General features: G+C 44.4%; 1 long non-coding RNA gene across 4 annotated transcripts; it reads left to right on the top strand.

Annotated features, from left to right (window-relative positions):
* The first annotated feature begins 12376 nt into the window (after positions 1 to 12376).
* LOC125539285 (uncharacterized) lies at positions 12377 to 16289 on the top strand. 4 transcript variants are annotated; one of them, XR_015617177.1, is made up of 8 exons: positions 12377 to 12545; positions 12676 to 13484; positions 13898 to 14015; positions 14160 to 14454; positions 14562 to 15003; positions 15110 to 15507; positions 15585 to 16012; positions 16097 to 16289. It is a non-coding gene; the product is annotated as an uncharacterized LOC125539285 (long non-coding RNA). The 4 variants fall into 4 exon arrangements; XR_015617179.1 differs by having other exon boundaries at positions 13363 to 13484; positions 15110 to 16012; XR_007296789.2 differs by having other exon boundaries at positions 15110 to 16012.
* The last annotated feature ends 621 nt before the right edge of the window (positions 16290 to 16910 follow it).

Below are 16910 nucleotides of genomic sequence, written 5' to 3'. Positions count from 1 at the left end.
CCTTGACAACCTTCCCCTCGGCTTCGGCCAGGTCCGCTTTCAGGCCCTTGACCTCGATCGTTGCCTCTGTTCACATCATGGTATTTTGGTCATTACATATCATTTTCCATTTTTTGAATACATAACAGGTTATTACTTACCTTGTTTCTCCTGGAGCTGCCCCTTCGCCTGTCGCAACTCCTCCCCGGCCTCCGCCAGTTTCTGCTTCAGTCCGGAGACTTCGGCAGCATGCAAGGCCGTGGCCAACAGCGACGCCTGTGCATACATTTCAGACAAATTTAGTTAGTTTCCTGCAATAGGAGATCGATCCTCTGTTCGGTTTTTTCTTTCCGAACATCGGACAGTGTCTCAGGGGCTACTGTCTATATTGGGATTTTCTCCTTTTTTCGCCGCTTACATCAAAACCTGTCAACAGGCTGCTGCAGGCTTCGGTTAGTCCGCTCTTGGCGGACTGAACCCTTTCAATTATCGTGCCCATAAGGACACGGTGCTCATCCACAATGGAAGCGCATCACAACGCTTCCAGCAGATTATCTGGTGCCCCTGGTTGGACATGGGTCACCGGGGGAACATGCATCCCCCTCCTTCGAAGGAGGTTGCGTGCTGGATTCCGGAGCCGCATCGGACTCCGAAATCGAGTTCGGCTGAGGGCCGAACTGAATACGGCCCTCCCCGCCAGTCTCCATGGGGATTGACTCCCCCTGGTGTTCGGCGATAGGATTTTCGCCTTCTGGCGCCTCCTGAGCCTCTCCCCCGCCTGGAACAGTCCTTCGGGACAGCACCTCCGCATCGTCCTTGGCCTTGGGGGAGTGAGCAGCCGGCGGTGAATCACTGGCCATCGCCTTTGAGTCCAGCGAACCTCGTGATGAGGATCACTGGGAACTGTCGTGGGCCAGACTACAATAGCATAACTGATTATATCAATACAACAAAGAGGAAAGACTTGGTTTATGGGCAGATATGGGTTTTAGCACTTACGATGCGGCCCGAGGCTTAGTGCGGGGGCGTCTCTCCGGACTACTGTCGGCGTCCCATGCAGTGTTATCCGCAAGGGAGCTCTTCCCTTTCTTGGACGTCTCTGCCTCCAGATTCGCCGAGGCCGCCCTCTTCTTCCTCCCCTCATCAGGGGGAGGGTTGTTCTCCTCCTCCTCTTCATCGTCACCGTCTTCGGTGGCGGAGGAGCGGGTCTTATCTTCGGACGTCACGTCCGAAGCGCCTCGGCGGTGGGGGCCACTCCGGACCCCCTTGGCCTTCCCAGTGGCCTTCTTCTCTGACGCCTTATAGGGCGCCGACACCAGCATCTTTGCTAAACGTGGGATGACTGGTTCCTTTGGCAGCGGAGCCGGACATTGGATCAGCTTCGCCTTATCCGTCCACTCCTGAAGAAGCCATGATAATAAAGGCTTAGACCTCATCCTTGAAACAAGCAAGTAAGGGATGCAGTAAGAATAATATACCTCGTTGGCGAGGTGGTTGATGTCATGCCCACGGTCCGAATCTGTGGCCGGCGGAGTTTCGTTGCCTTTGAAAAGCAACCTCCAGGCATCTTCGTGAGTGGTTTCAAAGAGCCTCTTCAGGGTATGGTGCTTCTTCGGATTGAACTCCCAGAGAGGGCGGCTTCGACTTTGGCATGGAAGAATCCGGCGAACTAGCATCACCTGGATTATATCGACGAGTTTGATATCTCTATCCACCATGCTTTGAATGCGTGTCTGCAGCGCCGTCAGGTCGTCTGACGAACACCAGTTCAGGCCCTTCTCGACCCAGGAGGTGAGTCGCATGGGAGCGCCAGAGTTGAATTCAGCAGTCGCGGCCCAGGTGGTGCCGCGGGGCTCTATGATATAGAACCAATGTTTCTGCCATTCTTTTACAGTCTCCACGAAAGTGCCTTTTGGCCAGGAGACATTCGCTAGCTTGCTAACCATGGCGCCTCCGCACTCCGCGTGTTGGCCATCCACCACCTTCGGCTTCACGTTGAAGACCTTGAGCCATAGTCTGAAGTGGGGTTGGATACGAAGGAAGGCCTCACACACGACGATGAACACCGAGATGTTGAGGAGGGAGTTCGGGGATAGATCATGGAAGTCTATCCCGTAGTAGAACATTAGCCCGCGGACGAAGGGGTGGAGTGGAAATCCTAACCCGCGGAGGAAATGAGGGATGAATACTACCCTCTCGTTGGGCTTTGGCATAGGAACGATTTGTCCCTGGGTCGGAAGACGGTGGGCGAATCCCTTCGCCAAGTACCCGGCCGCTCGAAGCTCGGCGATGTCCTCCTCCTAGACGGAGGAGGACATCCACTTGCCTTGACCTCCGGATCCAGACATGGTTGAGTGCTTGCTCGATACAAAGAAGATAAGAACTCGGGCACTGGAGCTCAAGAGGAGGGGCAGAGGAACAGAGGGGGCGTGGGTGAAGAAAAGGGATTCTTATCTCCTTATAAAGGCAGTAAATATTGAACGCCTCCCCACTCGCCTTAAAATTCGCCTGCTCCCAAGGGCTGTGTAAATTGCACGGTTGGGTTACCCACGCCCATATTGATGAGAATCCCGCAATAAGGGGACACGATCTCTGCTTTTACAAGACGTGCCAATGGAAATCGCATCTCGAAACACAGGATGACAGACAAAACGGTTTGATATAGTGACCTGGCAGACGTGATGTCATGTCGTAAAAAGTTGTCAGCAGATTGGATTCATGAAATATTATATTCTCTCCATGGTTGTGTGTGGTGTGAGTTACAGGTCCGGACACATCGGTACGTCCGAAGACTGTTTTGTAGTTCGAAAGGAGGAACCCGCCTTGCAATGCCGAAGATAGATCTACGTGCCGGATACCTTGTCATTGAAGCCAGGTTCAGGGGCTATTGAGGGAGTCCTAGACTAAGGGGTCCTCGGACGTCCGACATGTTATCCATGGGCCGGACTGATGGGCTGTGAAGATACGAAGACCAAAGACTGCACCTGTGTCCGGATGGGACTCTCCTTGGCGTGGAAGGCAAGCTTGGTGACCGGATATGTAGATTCCTTTCTTTGTAACCGAACTTGTGTAACCCTAGATCCTCCCGGTGCTTATATAAACCGGAGGACTTAGTCCAAAGAGGGGGAGATTCATTATCATAGCCATACAAGCTAGACCTTTAGGGTTTGGCCATTACGATCTCGAGGTAGATCAACTCTTTTAATACTCATACTCATCAATATCAATCAAGCAGGACGTAGGGTATTGCCTCCATAGAGAGGGCCCGAACCTGGGTAAACATCGTGTCCCTTGTCTCCCGTTACCATCGACCTTAGACGCACAGTTCGGGACCCCGTACCCGAGATCCGCCGTTTTTGACACTGACACGGACCCTACGGGTTCGAGAACTATGTAGACATGACCGAGACACGTCTCCGGTCAATAACCAATAGCGGAACCTAGATGCTCATATTGGTTCCTACATATTCTACGAAGATCTTTATCGGTCAAACCACATAACAACATACATTGTTCCCTTTGTCATTGGTATGTTACTTGCCCGAGATTCGATCGTTGGTATCTCAATACCTAGTTCAATCTCATTACCAGCAAGTCTCTTTACTCGTTCCACAATGCATCATCCCGTAATTAACTCATTAGTCACATTGCTTGCAAGGCTTATGGTGATGTGTATTACCGAGAGGGCCCAGAGATACCTCTCCAACAATCGGAGTGACAAATCCTATTCTCGATCTATGCCAACTCAACAAAAACCATCGGAGACACCTGTAGAGCACCTTTATAATCACCCAGTTATGTTGTGACGTTTGGTAGCACACAAAGTGTTCTTCCGGTAATCGGGAGTTGCATAATCTCATAGTCATAGGAACATGTATAAGTCATGAAGAAAGTAATAGCAGTAAACTAAACGATCAAGTACTAAGCTAATGGAATGGGTCATGTCAATCACATCATTCTCCTAATGATGTGATCCCGTTGATAAAATGACAACTCATGTCTATGGCTAGGAAACTCAACCATCTTTGATCAACGAGCTAGTCAAGTAGAGGCATACTAGTGACACTATGTTTGTCTATGTATTCACACATGTATTATGTTTCCGGTTAATACAATTCTAGCATGAATAATAAACATTTATCATGATATGAGGAAATAAATAAACTTTATTATTGCCTCTACGGCATATTTCCTTCAGTCTCCTACTTGCACTAGAGTCAATAATCTAGATTACACAGTAATGATGCTAACACCCATGGAGTCTTGGTGCTGATCATGCTTTGCTCGTGGAAGAGGCTTAGTCAACGGGTCTGCAACATTCAGATCCGTATGTATCTTGCAAATATCTATGTCTCCCACATGGACTTGATCCCGAATGGAATTGAAGCATCTCTTGATGTGCTTGGTTCTTTTGTGAAATCTGGATTCCTTTGCCAAGGCAATTGCACCAGTATTGTCACAAAAGATTTTCATTGGACCCGATGCACTAGGTATGACACCTAGATCGGATATGAACTCCTTCATCTAGAGTCCTTCATTTGCTGCTTCCGAAGCAGCTATGTACTCCGCTTCACACGTAGATCCCTCCATGACGCTTTGTTTAGAACTGCTCCAACTAATAGCTCCACCGTTCAATATAAACACTTATCCGGTTTGCGATTTAGAATCGTCTGGATCAGTGTCAAAGCTTGCATCAACGTAACCATTTACGACGAGCTCTTTGTCATCTCCAGAAACGAGAAGCATATCCTTAGTCCTTTTCAGGTATTTCAGGATGTTCTTGACCGCTGTCCAGTGATCCACTCCTGGATTACTTTGGTACCTCCCTACTAAACTAATAGCAAGGCACACATCAGGTCTGGTACACAACATTGCATACGTGATAGAGCCTATGGCTGAAGCATAGGGAACTGAAAGTACAAGTGCTCCCTAGGTGGTTTTGGTAATTAATGTCAACATATCTCTTGTTGGACTAACAGTTTTACCTAGTATGTTTCAGATAAGTTCAACAATGAAGTAGCATGGACTAGAGGATGTGGAACCCCTCAAAATGCTAAGGACAAAAGGATTGGCTCAAGCTCAAAGCTCAAGACTCTACATTTTCTATTTTAGTGATCCAAGATCACATTGAGTCTATAGGAAAAGCCAATACTATCAAGGAGGGATGAGGTGTTGCTTAATGAGGCTCTTGCTCAAAGTGCTTAGTAATATGCTCCAAAGCCCTCAACTACTTTCTCACATCCACATATGACCTAAACCAAAAGTCAAACTCGGCCCCACCGATTCATTCTATCCGACGCCACCGAGTTCAGATGTCATAGCCACTGCCACAAACCCTAGGAAAATCGGTCTCACCGATAGGGATCTCGGTCTCACCGAGATGGGATTGCAATCTCTCTGTATGGATCTATTACCAAAATCGGTCTCACCGAGTTTGCATAATCGGTCCTACCGAGATTGCAATGTAAACTCTCTATTTCCTTTTCGTAACATTTCGGTCTCACCGAAATGAGCGAATCGGTCCAACCGAGTTTACTTGAACAACTCTCTGGTTAGCTTATTACCAAAATCGGTCTCACCGAGTTTGTGTAATCGGTCTCACCGAGATTACGTTATGCCCTAACCCTAACCATATCGGTCCTACCGAGTTGCATGTCGGTCCCACCGAAAATCCTAACGGTCACTAGATTTGCTGAATTGGTCCGACTGAGTTTATCAATTCGGTCCCACCGAGATTGGCAAGTTGTGTGTAACGGTTAGATTTTGTGTGGAGGCTATATATACCCCTCCACCTCCTCTTCATTCATTGAGAGAGCCATCATAACGAACCTACACTTCCAACTTACTTTTTCTGAGAGAGAACCACCTACACTTGTGTTGAGGCCAAGATATTCCATTCCTACCAGATGAATCTTGATCTCTAGCCTTCCCCAAGTTGATTTCCACTCAAATCTTCTTTCTACCAAATCCAATCCTATGAGAGAGAGTTGAGTGTTGGGGAGACTATCATTTGAAGCACACGAGCAAGGAGTTCATCATCAACACACCATTTGTTACTTCTTGGAGAGTGGTGTCTCCTAGATTGGCCAGCTGTCACTTGGGAGCCTCCAACAAGATTGTGGAGTTGAACCAAGGAGTTTGTAAGGGCAAGGAGATCGCCTACTTCATGAAGATCTACCACTAGTGAGGCAAGTCCTTCGTGGGCGACAGCCATGGTGGGATAGACAAGGTTGCTTCTTCGTGGACCCTTCGTGGGTGGAGCCCTATGTGGACTCGCGCAGCCGTTACCCTTCGTGGGTTGAAGTCTCCATAAACATGGATGTACGATAGCACCACCTATCGGAACCACATCTCAAAAATCTCCGTGTCTCCAAATTGCGTTTGCACACTCCAATCCCATCCTTTACATTCTTGCAAGTTGCATGCTTTACTTTCCGCTGCTCATATACTCTTTGCATGCTTGCTTGATATGTATTGTGTTTGTTAAACTTGTGCCAAAACTCCACTTCGACTTAAAGAAATTAAAACTGCAACTTTTGGTACTTAGTGTCTAATCACCCCCCCCTTTAGACACCTCTTCTCGATCCATTCAGGAACACTTTTCATTTTCTCTCTATCTTCTGCAGTGGTCGGGCATTGAGTCTTACTCAACTTCACACCTTGTAACACAGGCAAGAACCCTTTCTTTGCTTGATCCATTTTGAACTTCTTCAAAACTTAATTTTCTGGATAGCATAAAAGGATACTTGAATAAGAGTTTTTCAATGAAAGACCTCGGAGAAGCTGCTTATATATTGGGCATCAAGATCTATAGAGATAGATCAAGACGCTTAATTGGACTTTCACAAAGCACATATACCTTGATAAAGTTTTGAAGACGTTCAAAATGGACCAAGCAAAGAAAGGGTTCTTGCCTGTGTTACAAGGTGTGAAGTTGAGTAAGACTCAATGCCCGACCACTGCAGAAGATAGAGAGAAAATGAAAAGTGTTCCCTATGCTTCAGCCATAGGCTCTATCATGTATGCAATGTTGTGTACCAGACCTGATGTGTGCCTTGCTATTAGTTTAGCAGGGAGGTACCAAAGTAATCCAGGAGTGGATCACTGGACAACGGTCAAGAACATCCTGAAATACCTGAAAAGGACTAAGGATATGTTTCTCATTTATGGAGGTGACAAAGAGCTCGTCATAAATGGTTAGGTTGATGCAAGCTTTGACACTGATCCGTACAATTCTAAATCGCAAACCAGATAAGTGCTTATATTGAAGGGTGGAGCTGTTAGTTGGAGAAGTTCTAAACAAAGCGTTGTAGCGGGATCTATGTGTGAAGCGGAGTACATAGCTGCTTCAGAAGCAGCAAATGAAGGAGTCTGGATGAAGGAGTTCATATCCGATCTAGGTGTCATACCTAGTGCATCGGGTCCAATGAAAATCTTTTTTGACAATACTGGTGCAATTGCCTTGGCAAGGGAATCCAGATTTCACAAGAGAACCAAGCACATCAAGAGACGCTTCAACTCCATCCGCGATCAAGTCAAGGAGGGAGACATAGAGATTTGCAAGATACATATGGATCTGAATATTGCAGACCCGTTGACTAAGCCTCTTCCACGAGCAAAGCATGATCATCACCAAGACTCCATGGGTGTTAGAATCATTACAATGTAATCTAGATTATTGGCTCTAGTGCAAGTGGGAGACTGAAGGAAATATGCCCTAGAGGCAATAATAAAGTTGTTAGTTATATTTCCTTATATCATGATAAATGTTTATTATTCATGCTAGAATTGTATTAACCGGAAACTTAGTACATGTGTGAATACATAGACAAACAGAGTGTCACTAATATGCCTCTACATTTTCTAGCTCGTTAATCAAACATGGTTAAGTTTCCTAACCATATACATGAGTTGTCATTTAATGAACATGATCACATCATTAGAGAATGATGTGATTGACTTGACCCATCCGTTAGCTTAGCACTATGATCATTTAGTTTATTGCTATTTCTTTCTCCATAACTTATACATGTTCCTATGACTATGAGATTATGCAACTCCCGAATACCGGAGGAACACTTAGTGTGCTATCAAATGTCACAACGTAACTGGGTGATTATAAAGATGCTCTACAGGTGTCTCCAATGGTGTTTGTTGAGTTGGCATAGATCAAGATTAGGATTTGTCACTCCGATTGTCGGAGAGGTATCTCTGGCCCTCTCGGTAATGCACATCACTATAAGCCTTGCAAGCAATGTGACTAATGAGTTAATTGCGGGATGTTGCATTACGGAACGAGTGAGGAGACTTGCTGGTAACAAGATTGAACTAGGTACGATGATACCGACGATCGAATCTCAGGCAAGTAACATACCGATGACAAAGGGAACAACGTACGTTGTTATGCGGTTTGACCGATAAAGATCTTCATAGAATATGTAGGAACCAATATGAGCATCCAGGTTCCGCTATTGGTTATTGACCGGAGATGAGTCTCGGTCATGTCTACATAGTTCTCGAACTTGTAGGGTCCGCACGCTTACCGTTCGATGACGATCGGTATTATGAGTTTATGTGTTTTGATGTACCGAAGGTAGTTCGGAGTCCCGGATGTGATCACGGACATGATGATGAAATGGTTGAGACATGAAGATTGATATATTGGAAGGTTATGTTTGGACACCGGAATTGTTTCGGATGAGTTCGAGCATATACCGGAGTATCGGGGGGGGGGGGGGTTACCGGAACCCCCTGGGGGCTTAATGGGCCTACATGGGCTTTAGTGGAAGAGAGAGGAGGCGGCCAAGAGGTGGGGGCATGCCCCCCAAGCCCAATCCGAATTGGGAGGGGGCCGGCCCCCCTTTCCTTCTTCTCCTCTTCCTCTTCCTCCCCCTCCTATTAGGACTAGGAAAGGGGGAAACCTACTCCTAGTAGGAGTAGGAATCCCCCCTTGGGGGCGCACCATGAGGCCCGCTGCCCTCCTCCTCCCCTCCTTTATATACGAGGGAGGGGGGCACCCCATAGACACACAAGTTGACAATTGTTTTAGCTGTGTGCAGTGCCCCCCTCCATAGATACACACCTCGGTCATATCGTCGTAGTGCTTAGGCGAAGCCCTGCGCCGGTAACTTCATCATCACCGTCAACACGCCGTCGTGCTGACGAAACTCTCCCTCGGCCTCAACTGGATCAAGAGTACGAGGGACATCACTGAGCTGAACGTGTGCAGATCGCAGAGGTGCCGTGCATTCGGTACTTGACCGGTTGGATCGCGAAGACGTTCAACTACATCAACCGCGTTTCTTAACGCTTCCGCTTTCGGTCTACGAGGGTACATAGACATACTCTCCCCTCTCGTTGCTATGCATCCGTAGATAGATCTTGCGTGATCGTAGGAAGTTTTTTGAAATACTGCGTTCCCCAACAGCGGCATGCCGTTGGCCATGGAGATGTAGGGGCGGTGGGAGGAGGCGTGTGCACCATCATTGATGGAAAGGGGATTTTGGGGTTTTCTCTAGGATTCGCTAGTACTGTAAATGGAACCGATCCTTATATTAAGCGGTTGCCTACTATGAACCGGTGCAAACTTGAAGCAGTGGGAACGCGGTGGAGGTGGTTGACAAAGGATGCGAGGAGGCAGACAAAGGCGAGGCGTCCATCACCATCCGATGGTCGAAAGGCTAGTGAATTAGCTACTTGTTTAGTACATATTACAATCCCAGAAAACCAACACTTGATTGTACAGCGTGGATGGCAATGGCACTAATGTATAACCGTGATGATCATAGGTTCGATATCCTAGGGCCGATTTTTCACTTTTGTAGTTTTGGTCAATTTTATTTAATCTCTCTATTTTTTGTAGGTATTTAATCTCTCTGTTGAATAGTATGAATTTTTTAATGTTAACAATCAGAGGCATGATGCATGATCAACACCACTGTTCAAACTGAAATGCGAAATGAGGTTTTTTCACCAACTGCATGTACCCGTACCATGTCAGAATGTCAAAGTTTACCTTGTTTTTACAATTAAGAGATTCATTTTTTCCTTGAAAGATGATGTGCATGCACCCATAACATGACACCATATCATGGTGTATCTATTATTCAGAGTCGCCACAAGAACATGTTGTTGTCACCTAAAATCTTGGATGGATTACTGAAGGATATATAAATATAAAAAATTGGTATGTGAGATTTGTAAGCATGAGCTTTTGCTTCCATAAGCGTTAAACTAAGAAACTTACCGGTGGGCTAGTGTTTGATTAGTGATAGTACTTTTTAGCTGAGTTGTTTTGTATTCCCTCCCATCAAAAAGAAATGTCATGGCTTTTGTTCAAACTAGATAATACCCCGCGCGTTGCTGCGGGAATTTGTAGCATTGTATAGGAGGAGGATTTATGAAGCACGAAATAATAGAACCATGAAGCATCTCTATATTTGTGTAATTAGAATGCATCCCTGGCATGAAAGACGGCAATTATATTTGATCAGATTTTCTCATAATAATTCAAGATAACATAATTTGTTTGTCTATTAGAAGTGCATCAGAGCAAGAGACAAAGAGACTTCATGCTTCATAAATCATACATATAAGCTTGAAAATTGAACGGTTCCTATTCTAGCACAAATAAAAAAATGATAGCATCTACTCCAAACCAGAATCCTATCAGCACCCTTATTTTTCATGACATTAGTACATCATAGGGAGGAGTATGCCGAAGAAACCACATTCTCCACTACAACAGGAAATGATTGTAACTCAATATAGCCAGCGAGCATTCAGCTGAACAAACATTATCATATATAAGGCACATGTAGATTGCCATCTATGCACCAGAAAATTAAGGGAACAAAAAGCATACCTTTAAAAAACAAGAGGTTCATTATTTTATTATATGTGGTTCTATCATTTGGTATGCATCTTCTTCTGTATATTTATCCAACATTAGTCAGCCTCTCTTTCAACCAATATTAGCAAGCGTTCGGTACAGAGCTAAATGCACCATGTTATTATCTTGAATCTCACAGAGAATGCAACTATATATGTTCATGAGAGTTACTTCATATTTCATTTCATTTATGTAAGTAGATGCTTGTGTGTGAAAATAATGACACCCTGCAGCAGGGGAAGAACCACAATGTCAATCACAAAATTTCATTACTTAGGTACTCCCTTTGTCCTGAAATACTTGTTGTAGAAATGGATCAAAATGGATGTATTTAGAACTAAAATACATCTAGATACATCCATTTCCTAGACAAGTATTTCTGGACGGAGGGAGTATTAGATCTTGATCCGATGACATTCACAATGAATAATACTGCCGGGGAGTAAAATACCTGAAAAATGAACTTGAGTATGCCATATGCTCTTATCTACAAATAATCATAGAAAACAATAAAATTCGTTTTAAGTTAACTTGAGAGAGAGAGAGAGATATGCAAGATTGTAATTGTGCATAGTTAGTGGTATGGAACATGACTGTAGTTCATACACAACTAACATTACAGGTAGAGAGACTGACCAGACTTGCTGCGGCATGGAGGATGTTGCAGATGGAACAAAGCTTCCTACAATGCATAAATCTGATCTTCAAATCAATTTATCTCAAAAAAAATCCTTCAGATCCAAGGAGATACAAAGGAAGGTGAACCCCGAAAATGCCTAATGCAGGTCGAGCCTCAGGTAGGCCGCAATCTTGCCCGTCCAGCGGTCCAGATCATATTGGGATGCGCGAGTTTCCTGTATTCACGCTTGCTGTCGGTCGTAGAGCCTTTCCTGCCCGCGTATTGCACAACACTAGTCTAAGAATCTAGTCAGTATCCAGTGCCTACAACAGTGTTCCTTGGCACACATCGCGTCGTCTCACATGTACTGAGAAAAGTAACTTTGCCACTCGTATGCCCATCGTTGTCATCATGAAGAGGCATGTTCGATTAGCTTGCTGACAGACATAACATTGTTGCATTAGGTAAAGTGTACACTAGTAACTGATTTGTTGGTTGACTAAATGTTCCACACGTAGGAGTCTGACATGTGCTGTTTGTCCATTTACTATAACCACAGTGTTAACCTCGGGATGTTCCCTATTCGAGTGGTTTGTTTCTACCAAGAGGCTAATGAATTACGATGTATTGTAATTTTGTGTACATTTTTACTTGATTGGAGTCTATTAGTAACATGATTTATGATGCGGTTACTAATCTACGGTCTTCTAAATCTTTAATATTACTAATGGACAGTATTACCTTTACTGCAACGGCACATCGCGGCGGTCACGGCTTGTGAACAGTGCCATGGAAGAATCTGGACCCACTGTGATTATTGAAAAGATGCATGGTATTGTCTTGTCAGTTGTACTCTGTTGTCATCCCAACCACGCCCTGCACTCTCAATTACGATACCACACCAACCTCCATCGAACCAGCTCGTCTTCTTCCTCTCCTCCATTTCCTCTCCTCCCCTGGAGCACCAGCAAGGATCTCCATTTCTTCGATCTCCTTCGGCTCCACGCCATCCATGCCACCCTAGGCCAGGGCAGCAGATCAACCTCCACAAACAAGGTATTCATACTAGCTCTATGTGTCAAAACAATGATTAGCATAATCTTAGTTGGTCCAGGTTCATTTTTGTTGTTGTTTTCACTCATAATGAATCTCACATCCCGCTCCCCATTGTCACTAAACATCGTAGGTAATTTAGCCATAGCAAGATGTACCAACTAGCAAGCGGTCATGAAGTTCCATCCGTTCTGGACAAATAGAATCTCAGCGATGCCTCTCCTAATGAACTTGGCAGTGATGTGGACTGTTTTGGTGGATCAAGTGGCCCTCCCGGCAGTCCTGCGATTACATCTAGGCTTTCTCTGTTGAAATTAGGTTTAGTCATAGCTAAGTTTTCTGATTTCAAGAAAAAGCTCGTAAGGGAAATTGGGTTTGATGGATTGCTCCAGATAAAATCATGGCAGAAGATAAATCTGAAGTACAGTTCTTATCTGATGGATAGGGTTCATGTGGATAGTAGTACAATCAACTTGGAGGGTTAGGGCATGCTTACGCTATCTGACAAATAAGTACAATACGTTTTTGGTATCCCTTGCGGTGAGAAAACAATAAGTTCATAAGGCATTGAACCGTCTGAAGCATGTATTGAGTATTCAAGATTTGCAACTAGCTTTGGTGACAAAGGTACACACAGCCTCAAGGCAGCATCGGCATATCTGATCCGCGACATCACCGTTGAATCTAGGAAGATAGAAGTTGACTGCTTCAAGATTGAATTTGTCATTTTCGCCATAGGTCATGTACTCGCACCTTCAACAAAGCATGACTACACTACAATTGATTTCTGGGCAGCAATTAATGATGTATCTAAAATCAGAGATTGGAACTGGTGTGGTTACCTTCTGAAGCAACTTTTTCAAGCTGCCAGGAAGTTTAAGACAGATGTAACAAGGCGCACCCCCCACCATTCACATTGTTGGATGCCACTTCTTCCTGCAGGTAGTGAGCCCTTCCCATATGCTGAAAATCCAAACTTATTTCATTTATCATCAAGCTGCTCACATCATCTGACTAGAAACCAACAACCAGTTAAATTAACCATATCAATCTCCATCATGTTTATAGGTTTGTGTATTAGATAGCCTTGATCTGGGTCTGTTGAGCAAAGCAAGGGGAATGTTCCTGAGAATGGCACTTTTTGATTATGATTCAATGAAGAAAATGATTGAGGCAATTTCTGTTAGCATGGGCGGTGGCGAAATATCATTCCATGACGCATTAGTATGCATGCAGAGCTAGTATAGATGTTCTTGTTCCACGGCGAAATATCAACCCATACATGATCATTTATTTACATTTTACTAAAAAATTCCCATTACATTATGTCAAGTCTGACAAAATCTTAATACCAGCAAGGAAATGGTATGCGCCACGGACAATGATCTGAACCAAAACAAGTCAAGGGCATCACCCAACACAACAAGAGTTCAGACTCCATCTACGCCTATCCTCAGAGCCGATTATGGCAAGGTTGGTCCACTGGAATTTTCAAAACATATGTGTACCAAGTACCCATCTGTTGTGAGTATTTTACTTAGGCGATCAAACAAATTTATTTTTCCGACCTTAGTGGCACATCTTTCGATCTAAGCAAATTCATTGTCCTGTTCGCAGTTGGGCGAGAAGCTTGGTATACTTCTTAGAGAGCACAATGCGCGTGGGCTGGCTTGCATATCAGAGATGAGGGAATCTTTCCAAAACTCGACGTTTGGTTTCGCAGATAAAATATTAGGTGTGTAGCCGAAAATTGTACATGTTGCAAGGAGAATGGTCGGAAACAGTGCATTCTGAAGAGCGAGGAACCGAACAACGCCAACATTGGCAATTTGTCACCAGAGAAGATGAATGTTTGTCACCCCAATTGCCAATAGGATAGTAGCAAGGTTGTCTGCGCCAGTCGATAATGAAGGTAATCCTTCAGTTTTCAGCCATTTTTGCTAGTAGTATTATGCATGTATTATCATCATTAGACTACAACATATCTACCCATAATCCATTCAAATTCACGCATTACAGGTACCTCATCAGCAAATAGCTCAATTGCCCATAAAAGGGCTGCCGCACCCAACTCAAGCAACGAGCAAGACACATCAAAGAAAATCTGTGTTCGCCAGGACACGCCTCTTTAGATGGTTTCTCCATCGGTCATTGACACTGTCAACAACTCATCTTTGTCAGCCAAGCAAGAAGCTCGCAATGAGGTTGCCAACTTGGTTTACAACTTCCTTGATGATCTTACAACTGTCATTGCTACATACTACGCTGAGCTCTGCCCAAGGGCTGATTATGTCACCTTTGGCACTACAAACGACATTGTCCCAACAAAAATGCGATTGCCAAAGTGTAATTTAGCACGCGACTCTTGGGAAATTGGATCTGTACCACTCCCACCATCACCAACAGTTCTGAAAGCTATCAAGGATTGGTTATCTGCTGCATCGCCCTTACTGCTAGAGAGGTATTGCCTCAATAGCCATTCATTTTTTTCGAAATGATCCCCTCTTTTTTATCATGTCTATTGTAGTTTTCGCATGACAACATCTTATTTTATGCACTCCTCACAGGAAATGGATTGTGCACCCACATCCAAGGCTAGTATCAGTTGATGGAACAGAAATCCAGCAACAACTAGCAGGAAGCGAACATCTTGGCCATGAGATGGCATCAGTAATTTATAGACGCCTCCATCAGATGGATATATTGTTCTCTAAAGATAGCGCAGGGATGATATGGAGGAAATTCATGGAACCTAAGTTTCTCATAAGTCCAACGTTAACTAGCATTTTCTACATCATTTCCTTGAACTATTGATTACTAAATTCTCCATCACATGCCTTAACCAAAAAATGCCATTGTTTTATAGACAACAGTGTTGTCGAACGTTGACCCCTTAACAATATAATCTATCCGCACTAGCTTCACCGGTGCACTTGATAATTGGAACCCTGCCTCAACGAGAGTGGTAAGTATATAACCCAGTATTCTTTTTTAACAACTAGCATCTTACTAATTTAGCTGTCCATGATCTATTCCCAACAGTGGCACATACCAGCCATCTTGCCCGATGGATGGGCCGTCTACTCATTTGATATGCTGAAAAGGAGGATATTTGTTCTTGATCCAGCCATGGGACCATTTGGCTTTAGCAATCGCAGGGTAAACATGCATACATATGTGTCAAACCTTCTGCACTCCGCCCTCTTCAGATGCCTGCAGTGCCTCTATGAGTCGTGGCATTGCAGTTGTGGAGAATGGACCAGGTCATTTCTAATGCTCATGGCGGAGAAGGTTGATAAGTAAGTTGAAATCCACTTCCAACAACGTGTGTCTCAAATTTTATATTAGTAATCAACATATGCCTAATTACATTTTTACACGCACGGTACAACATGGAGGATTATGGCATATGTGCGACATTTCTTGCTAGGAATTTCAATGGCGAAAAGCTGCAAATCCCTTTGACCAAGGTAACTACCTTTCGTGCGTACCTACATTGATGAGAATATTGATGCATGGTAAACTCTTCGGTTAATCCTCAAAACACTTTTTAGGCCAACCTGGACATGCACAAGAACCTCACGCTGTACGAGGTCATGCGTCTCAAAGGCAATGAGTCTCTAATCCCACATGATGCCATTGAAGCTATCAAGGGCTCTTTCATTGTCATTTGAATTATTTGTATGCATATATATTTTCTATGTATGGGGAACCCGAAACAAACAATGATGCATCTCATGTTTTAAATAGGCATTTTGTATCAGACTATTTTTCTTAAACACAATGCAAGACCCTTCAATCATTCACATAACAATGCACTGAATTTACTAATTTTAAAGCACAAATAGGGATACATTCTCCTTGCACTCACTCACTCACTCACACACACACACACACACTTAAACCACTACATAGATCATGACTTAGGTAATACTAGGTCGCACACGAAAACATCTAGTAAGCTTTGAAGAACATGTAGCAAAACAGAGCTACCAGCAGCACATACATAGCACTGGCCATGTGTTTGCCCTTAAGATCCGACAACACAACTGGCACCACCGCTGCAGGTCGGACATGCATTGGCTCCTCAGCTTCACGTAAGCGACGAGTCAGTTGTTCAACTTGAGCTTCTACGTTCCTTGTAGCATCCTGCGGGTTTGAGTTCAACCTCTCAAGCAGCCACACCTAGCCCCTCAGATCTAGTGCACGCTGCTTAAGGAATGGATCATTGATTGGATCATCATGCCATACGAAATACTCGCAGCCTCCCCTCTACAAACATCCAAAAAGGAAAGCAGAACCAATTTTTGAATCACCCGGCGAATGAAAAGGAAATCCAAGTTTGGAAATCAGTGTTGAGCTTACTTA

The sequence above is a fragment of the Triticum urartu genome, chromosome 2A (assembly GCF_056163025.1).
Source record: "Triticum urartu cultivar PI428250 chromosome 2A, HENAU_Tu73, whole genome shotgun sequence".
In the NCBI taxonomy this organism is placed as follows: Eukaryota; Viridiplantae; Streptophyta; class Magnoliopsida; order Poales; family Poaceae; genus Triticum; species Triticum urartu.
Note: the sequence above shows the minus strand (reverse complement) of the source record. Positions and strands in the feature narration are given on the sequence as shown.